The sequence below is a fragment of the Prionailurus viverrinus genome, chromosome E1 (assembly GCF_022837055.1).
Source record: "Prionailurus viverrinus isolate Anna chromosome E1, UM_Priviv_1.0, whole genome shotgun sequence".
Lineage (NCBI taxonomy): Eukaryota > Metazoa > Chordata > Mammalia > Carnivora > Felidae > Prionailurus > Prionailurus viverrinus.
In genome coordinates, this window is record NC_062574.1 from 41,322,467 (window position 1) to 41,334,915 (window position 12,449).

General features: G+C 51.2%; 1 protein-coding gene across 11 annotated transcripts in view; it reads left to right on the top strand.

Moving 5' to 3' along the window:
• ARSG (arylsulfatase G) overlaps positions 1-12,449 on the top strand; it is a 110,656-nt gene that overhangs the window by 25,389 nt on the left and 72,818 nt on the right. The window contains exon 2 of one of the 11 annotated variants that reach the window (XM_047832112.1): positions 5,049-5,088. The exons of 9 other annotated variants lie outside the window; for them this stretch is intronic. The gene's annotated coding sequence lies outside the window, so the exon portion shown is untranslated. Of the gene's footprint in view, positions 1-5,048; positions 5,089-7,855; positions 7,987-12,449 lie in introns of those variants that run through there. One more of the 11 variants, XM_047832113.1, reaches the window with a different exon arrangement.

The window sequence follows — 12,449 nt, forward strand, 5'->3', positions numbered from 1 at the left end:
GGGCACCCCGGCCACACCCTCCCCCCGCCCCCCACCCCGGCCGCCTGCGCCCGGGCCCTGCGTGCGGCTGCCCGCGCCCCGGCCCCGCGTCGCTGCCTATCCCTTATCCTATACCGGCTGCAGCCGGTCTCCGCCGGCCTCGGGGGCGCGCCGCCGCCGACCATGTGCTGCGAGCGCCGAGCGCCGCCAAGGAGGGGGCCGGACTGGCGCGCGCGCGCCGGCCCACGTGGACCGGGGCCGCGCCGGGCGCGCGCCCGCCCCGGGCCCGGGCTGGGGGTCACGGAAGGTAACGGCGTCGCCGTCTGGTGCCAACGGCGGGGTCCCGCGGGGCCACCCCCGCCCCTGCCGCCGGGGTCCTTGGCACGCCGCCCCGCTCCCCCCACCCGACCCGGGCGCGGCCGTGCGCGCCTGCCCGACCGGACCCCGGCGCTTTGCTGCACCGCAAGCGGGGAGCGCGGGCGTGCTCGGGGCGCCTGCACCTCTCCTCCGGCACCCCCGGCCGGGCGCGCGCGCGCGCGCGGGGCCCCAGGGCCGCTTCCCTTCCCTCAGTCCCCCCCCCCCCCGAGCGCCCACCGCCGAGTACCCCCGGAGGATTTGGGGATTGGCTGGGGGCGATTGGGGGTGCGGGGGCTAAACCCGCGCGGCGCTCGCGGCTGCGGCGGCTCCGCGCCAGCCCGGAGCAGAACAGGTTCCTTCCAGTTTGGGTGTGAGCTGCGCGCGCGGCGCCGCGCACCCCGAGTTCCTCCTCCAGCGCCCACTTCCCCCGATTTCGTCAACTCGCGCACGGTTCTCCTTGCGGGGGGGGGGGGGGGGAGGGAGGGAGTGCCGCAGTGGGCCCCAGAGAGCTAGCGGCCCGGCTGCTACGAGTGCCTAGCTTTTCCCCTTTTGCAGCAGTAGCGGCGGCGGCAGCAGCAGCAGCAACAGCGCCAACAGCATCCGCGTTGCGCGAAAGGGATGTGAGCAGCCGGGCTGAGTCAGCATCCCCGGGTCGGGGCGCGCGCGCATCCTCCCGGCCAGGCGGCTGGCGACGTGCACACAGGTGCATGGCCGCCTAATCCGCTGGGAGCCCCCGGTACGGCAGGGACCCGGGCGTTTAGGGAGTACGTGCCCCTCATCCCGAAGTCCCCAACCCCAAGGTCACTGCGAACTCAGCAGATGATGTCCGGGAAACCAGTTATGGGGACAAAGCAGTGTGTCGTATCCCAGGCATTTCGGAGTGCGCGGGGGCGCCGACTTGGCTTCCTGGTCTCCACCTCACTTACCAGGGCTGATTGGAGACCTGCTCGGAAGCAAAGGCCTTATTCTCTGCATTTCCCTGCCGACTTTGGTACGGGCTGCTTCCTCCTTTTGGGGTTCGAGAATGTGGTTCTGATGTCAGAAACTCAAGAGAGCCTACTTTGGGGGCGCGTGCACGCGGGGTCGCCACCGGGAGGAGTCAGCGATTTGAGTTTTAATAAAAATCCGTTTGCAGTGGGTGCCTGATTTCTCTCCTGGTTTGGGGATAGGGTCGACTGCGTTAAATGCCATTCTGTACCGGTACAAGGTCTGGCGTGGGGAGCAGGTGGGGAGTAGGTGGGGAGCAGGTGTGTTCCTGTGAAGCGCCCTGTTTCGGCCAGTAATGCACAGCCAGGGGCAACTGATTCGCTTCGCAACCTTGTGGGAAAGTAACTTAACTTCTAGGGGCGTCAATTTCTCCAATCTATAAAATGGGGTCAATAGTGGTATTCCCAGGATTGAAGGGTTTAATTTATGATTCCTGTGAAGTGTGGATCAAAGTGACTGACATATGGTGAGCCCTCAGTACTCGTTATTATTATTGTTATTATTTATGGCTTACCAAGTCTGATGGCTGACTCCAGTATACCAAGCCATCTGTTTGTCCAGTTGTTCGAAGAATCCACACGTGATGATGTTCAAAACTGATTTCAATCACTAAAACGAACATTTTAACCACTAAAATGTAATGTCCTTACAGTGTGTTAGGACCTGTCACTGTTTTTAGTATGGAACTGTCATATTCACTATGGCACAGCATCTACTGTATTGGGTCTTGGGAACCTATGGAGGTAGCCCATTATTTATTACCGAGTGGTTCTAATCAAGTCCAGAAAGTTCCCGGTGCTTCAGTTTCTTGATTTAAAACTTTAGGCAATGGGATTCTCTCTTTCTCTCTCTTTTCATCCCCCCCCTCGCTCTGAGAGAGAGAGAGAGAGAGAGAGAGAGCATAAGTGAGGGAGGGACAGAGAGAGATGTAGAGACGTAGGCTCAAACTCATGAGCTGAGCCAAAGTCGGACTCTTAACCAACTGGGCCACGCAGGTGCCCCTCAAAATAAATAAAATTTTAAAAATAGGTTAAAATATTAGGCAAATCATACCAAAAGCTCTAGTTATGAATGAATGACTGAGAAACTCACATCTGAGTATTTGACCAGAGTGAACGCACTGGCTGTTGGAGAGGCGTAACTACAATGATAACAATCACAACAACAATAATACATTACTATTATTTTACTAATATTAGTTAGACCTGTTGTTAATTTTTTCGTATGTTTGCTTTGTTCCCAGCACTGTATTAAGTGCCACACATGTGATCTAACTTTAACCCATCAGTAACATTCTGCACTTGATCCTTACCATCCCCATTTTGCAGATGGGGAAAGTTGAGGCACACAGCACTGGAGGGATTCACCCGAGGTTTCACAATATAGGCACACACTGGCCCTTTTCTGCAACTAAAGCTCACCGGAGACGATACTTTGCCACCTGCGTGTGGGTAACAGAGAAGGGGAGCCGGAAACCCAATCTCTGCCCAGTCTTGCCAGCCACAAACCAATGACTTTTGCATGCCCTGCTTAGAGGCTGGCTTCACCTTGTTCCCTTTCCTAGTGAGACCAAGCGTGAAAACCCTTGCTTTTTTTTTCCCCCCCTCACTCTTCCAGGGATAGCAGAGAGAGGGAAAGCACAGCATTGCCATGCTAATCAACCCCCCCCCCAAACAAAACTAACTCTGTTTGGTTCTAAATACAAACAAAAGAACCCTTGGAGTCTGGAGTACAGAACCAGAAAAATCAGGATATTAAGCTAAGGGTTCAGCTCCCCTTTTAGCCTCTTCTGTTGTGTCTGCCGTAAGCCAAGGAGCAGCAGAGCCCCTCCAGTCCTTCATTTACAGTGGGCAAGGCTGTGATGATGCCCTTTAAAAAGTCCCTCAACATCTTCTGGGGGAAATAAATTGGCTCCTGAGCCTATCCTCTGTGCTCTCTCTTGCTAGCCATCTTGCTCCGGGTCATTTGCATGAGAACAGATTCCTTTGTGCAGAGTTGGCCAGCCTGTTCTCCGTCTACGTTCGAAGCCCTTCCACTCTTCACGTTGGGTTGCTAGGCAGATATGACCCTGGCTTGCAAATAAGCTCACTGCATTTACCAGCCCGTGAGAACTTAAACTTGGGTAAGGAGATTGAAAGGAATCTTGCCTGGAGCTCAGAGAGGATTCGAGGGGGCTTCTGTGGGAGGTCTTGGTCGCCCGTCCATCCACCGTCTCTCTTCCTGTCTCTGCACCACCACCCCATTATCTCACCCGAGGGCCTGTGCTGGCTCTGGGGGCGGCGGGGGGACCCCTGTGTAATTTGACTGAAGCAAATTCTTGCTTTAAAACTTGACTGCTCCTCCAGACGGCAGAGAACCCCAGAGAAACTTCCCTGGAGGAACTCCAGCTAGATGTGTTGGGTTCATCTGGTGGTTTGTGGAGCCTCCCCCCACCTCGCATCTAATGGTTGGAAGGCGAGGCAGGGCCCCGCGAATGGGAATGTGGGCTCCTGAGGGGGTTTGAAGATTTGCCAAGGGGCCTGAGGCACGGACAGTTTTCCTGCAATCAGCTTCAGAACATGAGCTCTTTCCTAAAGCCCATTTGTGTGAGAACCCACTGTGGGGCAGGCCTGGTGCTCCGTTAGCCTTGCACGGCTGACTTCTCCTTCGAAACCAGAGCCAGGATCCCCCTAGGGTGCACTTTTCCAGCTGAAAACGGCTCTGCGGTGAATATTGAAATACTGTGTCAGGGAGGCCTCTTTCGTCAAGTCAATTATGTCCCATCCCCCAGTCCCTCTCATAAAGATGCTTTTGCAGTAGTAATAACTTGTCCAAATGCACAATGTTTTTTCTTTGAATATAAATGATCACTTATAGGAGTAATTGTGATCATCATTCGACCCAAAAGGGATTTTTTTTTTTTTTTACACTTGAGGCATAAAACACAAAATTTCAATTTATACCCAAAGTCTGTGTTCAGAGACATAGGATAAGGTGATTAAGTACTTTTGAATCTATAAGTATATTGTGTTGATGTACAATGAAAATACAGTTTTGAAAAAAAAAGGAAAAAAGAAATGATAGAAAGTTTCTGACCTCATGAGAAATGTTCTCGTATATTTTTTGTAATTTTTAAAGAAGTTTATTTATTCTGAGAGAGAGAGAAAGAGAGAGAATTCCAAGCAGGTCCATGCAGAGCCCGACGTGGGGCTCGAGCTCACGAAACTGTGAGATCACGACCTGAACCAAAATCAAGAGTCAGACACTTAACCAAGGCACCGAGGTGCCTCATCAACTCATGTAATTAAAAAAAATTTTTTTTTTCAACGTTTATTTATTTTTGGGACAGAGAGAGACAGAGCATGAACGGGGGATGGGCAGAGAGAGAGGGAGACACAGAATCGGAAACAGGCTCCAGGCTCGGAGCCATCAGCCCAGAGCCCGACGCGGGGCTCGAACTCACGGACCGCGAGATCGCGACCTGGCAGAAGTCGGACGCTTAACCGACTGCGCCACCCAGGCGCCCCCAACTCATGTAATTTTTAAATGAATGGTGATGGTTTTCCGATGACTCTGACGTTTATATTACACCGGATACAGTTAAAAAGAGTGGTTTAAAATAGTTTTACTGTAAAAGTCAACATTTACAACATTTTTACATTGTAAATTGTAAATTACATGTAATTTACAACATTACAACATTTACAGATACAACATTTACAGATACAAAACAATATCTTTTGCAGCTGCGATGAAACATTGGACGGAATTTAAAGACTGCACGAGGTTGGTATGGACTGAAAGTGTGTGGGCCCCTTATAACCCCCGCCCCCGCTAAATTCATATATTGAAGCCCTAACTTCCAATGTGATAGTTTTTAGAGATGGGCCTTTGGGAGGAATTAGGTTTAGACGGGGACTTGACGGTGGGGCCTTCAAAGAGGGAGAGAGAAAGGCCTTGGGAGGACTCGGAGAGAAGGCAGCTGTCTGCAAACCAGGAAGAGAGCCCTAACCCCACCTTGTTGGCGTCTTGATCCCAGACTTCCAGCCCCTAGAACTATGAGAAAATGAATTTCTACGGTTTAAGCCACGCAGTCTGTGGTATTTTGTCATGGCGGCCCAAGCTGACTGATACGGAGGGGATTCATTGTTTTCCAAATTCTCTTAGAGGTTACCCAAGCAAAAGAATTTGCAGGCCACTGAGCATGATCTATGTTCATAGGAGCACAAGGAGAATGTGGTCCCTGCCCTCATGGGTAAGTTCTCCCGAAGAGATAGAACAAACCCGAGAGTCACCACAGCGAGCCCTGGGAGGCCAGGTAGGGGCTGTATAGTTGAGAAGTACAGATGTAAAAATGCACATGGGTGTGGGCTCTGGAGCCTGACCTTGAACCCCAGCTCTGTTCTCACTAGTGGTGTCACCTTGCTGGGGCAAATTACTTAACCTCAGTCTACCTCAGACTGCTTATCTGTGAAGGGGGATAACAGTACTCACTGCATAGGGCGGTCACGTTGGGGGGCTTAGTGCTGTGCAGCTAGGTTAACTGAGTTAACGTGTGTAAGGGGCTTAGCAGCTTAGTGCTGTGCTTGGCTCACGATGGGTTTCCCTGACTCTTGGTGGCAGACCAGAGAGGCCTAGAACCAGGAAAGACCTTACAAGGACTGGCAAGGGGGGAGGGAGGAGGAAGGATAAACAGCAGGAGGTGCTGGGTTTGGGGATGGGAAGGTCACCTCCCCACCTTTGCCTCTGGTGATCTGGCCTCTGTCACGGTTACCATTTAGTGCCTCGTTGATGATGTATCCCTGGGTGCGTCTCTTTAGCTCTGGAGTGAATTTTACCTGATTTCAACACTGATATTCATCCCTAGACTTCTCAGTCTTGATAGTTTATGGCTCCTACAGTTTTGTCATCCTCTCGAAACTCTCTCAAGCCTGTTGCAAGAGTACTGAACCCAAAACAAAAAGTCAGAATTGCCAGAGCAAAGTGACTTTCATCCCATTGCTTTCAGGAATAAATCTGTGTCCTGTCAAAAGTTGAAGACACAGATGTGGGTCACGAAATCTAATCGGCCATGCTGGAAAGCATGTAGGACCACTGGGTTTGGCCCCGATTAAATCAGGCTTTCTGTGCACAGTTGTGGAGGGTGCCCCACCCATCATGTCGCTCAAGGCCAAGGAATAAAAACCTGCTTCTCCTGCTATGTTTCTGGCCTAAAGGGAGATGCTGGCTCTCCCCCCTTCTTGTCTAAACATGCTCAGCCTGTCCTGCTGCTCTCTGGAACAATACGCAGTGTTAAGCTTTGATTTTAACCCTTTCGGAGCAGTGCATCTATCTGGTCATTTCCAGATGGCAAGGGGGTCGGGGACGGTGCATGGAAGCTGGAAGGCTGGTCTAGGCTGTGTTACGAACAGGGGGCCGGGAGGGGACCCTGGCCGTGGTTGTGGTCGGTGGAGGGTTCTGGCCCTCCTTAGGGGAGCCCACATGCTTAGCCGGGGTCCACGGTGGGACTGGGGACGGGGAGCGTCCATCCCACCTTCCCCCCGGCCACTGGCTCTCCATCCAGGCAGCCTCTGCTCATTACAGCCTACGCACGAGCCCTGATGAATGCGGTTGTTTCCTGGGCCACAGAACCACACCCCAGAGAATGTGGTCCCTCCTCTCCGAGTGTTTACTGTCTAGTTCAGAAGACAGGACACGTGTGATTGTTACCTAAAGCAGGATTTCAACAAGTGCGCTTTTATGAGGGAGGACCTCAGAGGAAGGGGAACTCAGAAAGGCCATGTGAGGTTAGGGAAGTGAAGAGACAAGGCTGAGCTCTGCGGGCGGGACAGGGCAGGCTTGGCCACAGTTGGATCCTGTGAGGTGCATTCATCCGGCCAGTATTGATCGAACTCCCTCCGGGCGAGGTACCAGGATCATGCAGTGCGTAAAATACATAGATATTCCTGCCCTTGTGTGCCTTACAGTCTAGACCTATGCACAGACTTACGGCTTTTCTAGCTGGAGCCCCAAGCCAAGGGCCTGGGGCAAATCATTCTTGTGGATGTTTCTGATTTTAACACGTAACTCACACTTGCCAACTTGCAGTTGGCATCCAAGGGGAGATTTCCCTCACATCCACTCTGCATCTCAACTTGGCCTCATACTGTTTAAACTGTCTAAAACCAGATTGGCTGCTAGGTAGGGTGTTCCAAAGGCCGTGACGACTGTCACCAGAGTCTGCCCAGGCAGAGGGACCTAACTCATAGCCAAAATGGCACAGACAACCAGCCGTGCAACTGTGTGACAAGGAACCGGAGTTTGGAGCTTCGAGTTCACAAACCAGACGGACTCTTCGCTTTTCCCTTTGGCGTGGCTTGTGACCGTGGTGTTTGTGGCTCCAGGATCAACCCCCAGAGAATGCTGGCAAGTGGTTATGACAAAGACAGCCAATAGCTGCAGGGAGTCCGGATTTCACCATCGACACTCAGAACAGTTTTGCTTAATATTAATTTTAATAACGCTTTGGGCGTGTATAGTACTTTTTCAACGTGTTCTCATATTTGTTATCTCTTTATCCTCAACACAACAGACAGAATAACGATAGCCAGTGTTTCTGAGCTGAGAGCAGGCACTTGTGTTTGATTGTTTCATCCTCCCGTCATGTCTGAGGTGAAGAAAGTTTACCGTAGCTCTCTTTTTCAGGTAAGTGGGTAAACTGAGGCAAGGGGCAAATTTTTTTTTTTTTTTATACTTATCCAAGATCACACAGCTAGGAAATGACAATTCTGAATCCTGGACACACGTCCTTCCGGAAACAGGTCACCACATGCCCCAAATCAATTTCCCAAAAGGCAAATTTGCCGAGTGACCGCTTCACTGGATTGAGCATTATCCCCCCGGGTTTTGGCTTTTCCCTCTCCTTCCTGTGCCTCTTCCTTAGCCTCAGAGGTTCTGGGTTGGAGCTTAGCTGGAATCTGTATCAGTTGGCTTGGGCTGCATAATAAAACACCGCAGACTGGGAGTCTTAAACAGCAGAACTTTATTTGTCACAGTTCTGGAGGCTGGGAAGTCTTTGATCAAGGTGCTGACCAATTGGATGCCTGGCGAGGGCTCTCTTCCTGGCTTGTAGAAGGCCACCTTCTTGCTGTGTCTTCACCTGTCAGAGAGAAAGACCAAGCTCTCTCTCTGGTCTCTTCTTAGTAGGACACTGGCCCCATCAGGAGGGCCCCACCCTCATGACCTCATCCAACCCTTATCACACTGTGGGGGGGGGGGGGGGGGGTCAGGGCTTCAACATACCAGTTCTGGGAGGACACATTCCATCCATTACAGGATCTCACGTATTTCATCGTACAGGCAGAGCGAACCCAGGGAAAAGATAAATCTGCAGAAACACGAAAGCTGGCACATCCAAGTTGGTAGAAAATTCCCGATTCCCATGCAAAAGCGACACAGGGACACGTGAAAATGTGACAGGTGAAACCACTGGTCAGTTTTCGCGTGACAGGGAGAAGGCTAAGACGTAGGGGGTGGGCCTGCCCCCAAAAAGTCAAACCTGAATCAGATTTCGCCGTTGGGTCTAGAAGTCAGTTAACAGGGGCTTGGGGGACATTTTAAATCACACCAGGGGGTGCAATCAGCCACGTCCAAAATTGAGGAAGTTTACAGGACAAACAACTGAATTTTGTTTGTAAATATATGGCAGGGAAGGCAAAGGAGGAACTTATACATGAAAAGAGAAGAGACATGTGAACCAAATGCACTGTGTGGTGGAGTTTGTTTGGACCCTGGATCAGAATTTTTAAAAAATTATAAAAGTGTTTATATATATGTATTTTATAAATAAAACATTGGTGAGACAGTGGATGACATTTAAACATTAATTGGAGTTCTGAGGATCCTAACAAATCATTGTTAATTTCAAAAAGTGGCTACTCATAGAATTGTAGTTCTATTTAAAAAGAATTCTTATCTTTTAGAGAAACACCTAGAAATAATATTGGAGGTGCCTGGGGGGCTCAGTCAGTTAAGTGTCCGACTCTTGGTTTCGGCTCGGGTCATGATCTCACGGTTCGTGGGTTTGAGTCCCACATCAGGCTCTGCACTGGCAGCACAGAGCCTGTTTGGGATTCTCTCTCTCTCTCTCTCTCTCTCTCTCTCTCTCTCTGCCCTACTCCCCCCACCCCCTCATGCTTTCTCTCTCTCTCTCTCTCAAAATAAATAAACTTCAAAAAAAGAAATCATGTTGGATGGAGTTACATGATATCTGAGGTTTGTTTCAAAATAGTCTAGTGTATGTGAAGAACGAGAGAAAGGGAAATAGTAGGGGTGGGGTGGGGGGAACAGATGAGAACAGGCTGGCTGAGTGCTGATAACTGTCAAATCTAGATGCTGGGTAGGTGTGCACGAGTTTCTCAACTTTTGTATGTTTGACAACTTCCGTAAGGAAATGTTTAATAAATAATAAGTAAACGCTGCTTTGTAGAAAGCCCTTAAACGTTTAGCAAACAGGGAGTGCATTGAGGGAGTGGATTTCAGGTACTCGACCTTGAATCCTTTCTGTCTGACCGCATTTCTTGTGATATCAAGCAGAGGATAGAATTTTAGAGAAAGGATGTTATTCAGAGGCCCATCTACTTTCTCCGTTCTTCTGACATGTGTTCAAGGACCCAGATATAATTTCTGCAGGGCTACTGAGCTTTTAGAGGCATGGCATGAGGCCACCTCTGCTCTCCCAAATTGGCTCCTGCCACATGGCTTCCCTCTGTGACACTTCCAACAGGTGGTTCTAGCTAACGCTAGGCAGGATGTCATATGCCCCGTGTGGATGAGTGTCCTGGCGTTGTTGGGTCTGCAGAAGTAATACTCCCAACAATAGGGTCTGACTTACTCCAGTTATAAGATTAAATAAGTATTGGGGATATAATGTACAGCTCGAGGACTACAGTTAACCCTGCTGTCTGGTATATTTGAAAGTTGCTGAGAAAATAGATCCTAAAGATTCTTATCATGAGGAAAAAAACATTTCTCTCTCTCTCTCTCTCTCTTTTCCTGTATCCGTATGAAATGATGGGTATTAACTAAACTTGCTGTGGCAATCATTTCATAATTTAGAAGCCACATCATCGTGTGCCTACCTGAAACTTATGCAGTGCTGTATGTCAATTACATGTCGATAGAACTGAAAGAAAAAGAAACAGAAAAAAATTCCCTTTGCCGCTTCTGTTGAGCTAAGACAGAGACCCCCAGATACACTCTAAGAAAGCAATCTTTCTGATGTGGGGCAGCCCCGAACTGACATGTTAGGGCCTCAGGGCAAAGGAAGGGCCCCACGAGGGTGTTTAAAACCAATTTCTTTTTTTAATGTTTATTTATTTTTGAGAGTGAGACAGAGCGTGAGCAGGAGAAGGGCAGAGAGAGAGGGAGACACAGAATCCGAAGCAGGCTCCAGGCCCTGAGCTGTCAGCACAGAGCCCTACATAGGGCTCAAACTCATGGAACCATGAGATCACGACCTGAGCTGAAGTCAGACGCTTAACCGACCGAGCTGCTTAGGCGCCCCTCCATGAGGATGTTTAGTACACACAAACACTAAATAACCTGAATGACTGTTACCGAGGTAACTGGATTTTCCTGTCCACTTGGGCCTGGTTTTGGGTGAGGCAGAATTTAAGGAGGTGCTCAGTGTTAGAGTCCCATGGGCACAGGTGGGCCCCGAGATGTTGCTCCCCAGGCTCCGAGCCCGCCTTGCCTGAGCACTGTCTCTTACCTGGGCTCCCCTGGTCCAACGGACTCCTGACTTCTCAGCTTCTTTTCTTACCTGCCACCCTGCAGCACGGTGGTTTATTCTCAGCAGAGCAGGGGAGGAGTTCTGGTGTCCGTAAGTCAGAACTTAACGCTTCCCCCCTCTACTGTTTTTGCCGTGACTTCTTGGCTGCTGCTCACACATGGCGGTCCTTGGCCTTCCTGGTTTCTCTGCCTGGCATTCCTTTCCGACACAACTTCCCAGAGCGGCACGGCTCCCTCCTCTACCTCCTGCAGAGAGAGCCTCACGGAAGGATCACCTTCTCCACGAGGCTGTCCCTGACCTCTTTAGCTTTGCGCCTGCTCCCCCGACACTCAGGAGCCGCGCGCCCCGCCTCGATGTTCTCGCCGGGACTTATATTTTACTCGTTTCATTTCTTCCCCCCACAAGACAGTAAGCGGCATGAGGGCCGGGTTTGTTTTCGTGTGTGATCCTTTCTCTGCTGTACGCACAGTGCCGAGACTGAGACCCGTCACTCGGTCCATGTTTGCTGGATGGATGGCGAGGCATGGGGGAATCATTTCAGACTCCACGTGGGCAGCTGGTGCCCCAGGTCCCTCCTGGCCATCCCCCTGGGACTCTCGGCCCCAGCCAGCGCATGACCATGCTCTGATTTGGCAGGTAAAATAACAGTGCTCTACCGCCAGAGATCACACTACCCCCCCCACCCCCCCCACCCCCCCACCCCCCGGCGCCTTTGTCTTTTTTGGCCTCAGCTCATCAGAAGCTTTGTCTCTGGAAAACCAACAGAGCCCTCTGCCAGAAAGGTCTGCCCGACCTTCTTGTTATTTCAGCTGTTTTCAAGGCCCTCCAGCAGGCTGCTTGGCCACAGGGAGGCCCTCAGGGAGCCAGGTCAGGTGACGGACTTCCAGCCCTGATATTCAGACACCGCTACACCGCAAAGCCCATCTTGAGGTTGCCTCATTCCATTCCATTCTCAGCCCTTCTGGCCGGCAGCTTGCCTGTGGTCATTTCACTGCTCACGAGCCCTGCTCGCTTTCCCACAAGCGAGCCCGGAACTTGAAGGGAGGCCAGACTTTGCAGACCCAGAAGCCTTGCTTTACGGTGGGGGTCGTGGAGGAAAACACAAGTCCCTGCAAAGCCCATTGGCAACTCAAGTTCACTCTGTCGCTGCCTGAGGAACATTGAGGCACGGGCAATGCTCATGCTTGTGCTCAGCAGGGGTCTATCCCAGTTTGTTCTGCTTGGATGGAGCAGGGGGGCCTTCCCTGTGGGGTCTGTTGAGGAAGGTGGTCAAGTTCCTTCCAGCCCAGTGGAAGAAGGACGGGATGCTCTATTTGCCGAAGACTCCCCTTTGCTTCCTTAGCCCATAGACATGCTCCTTGCCTGTGTCCACCCT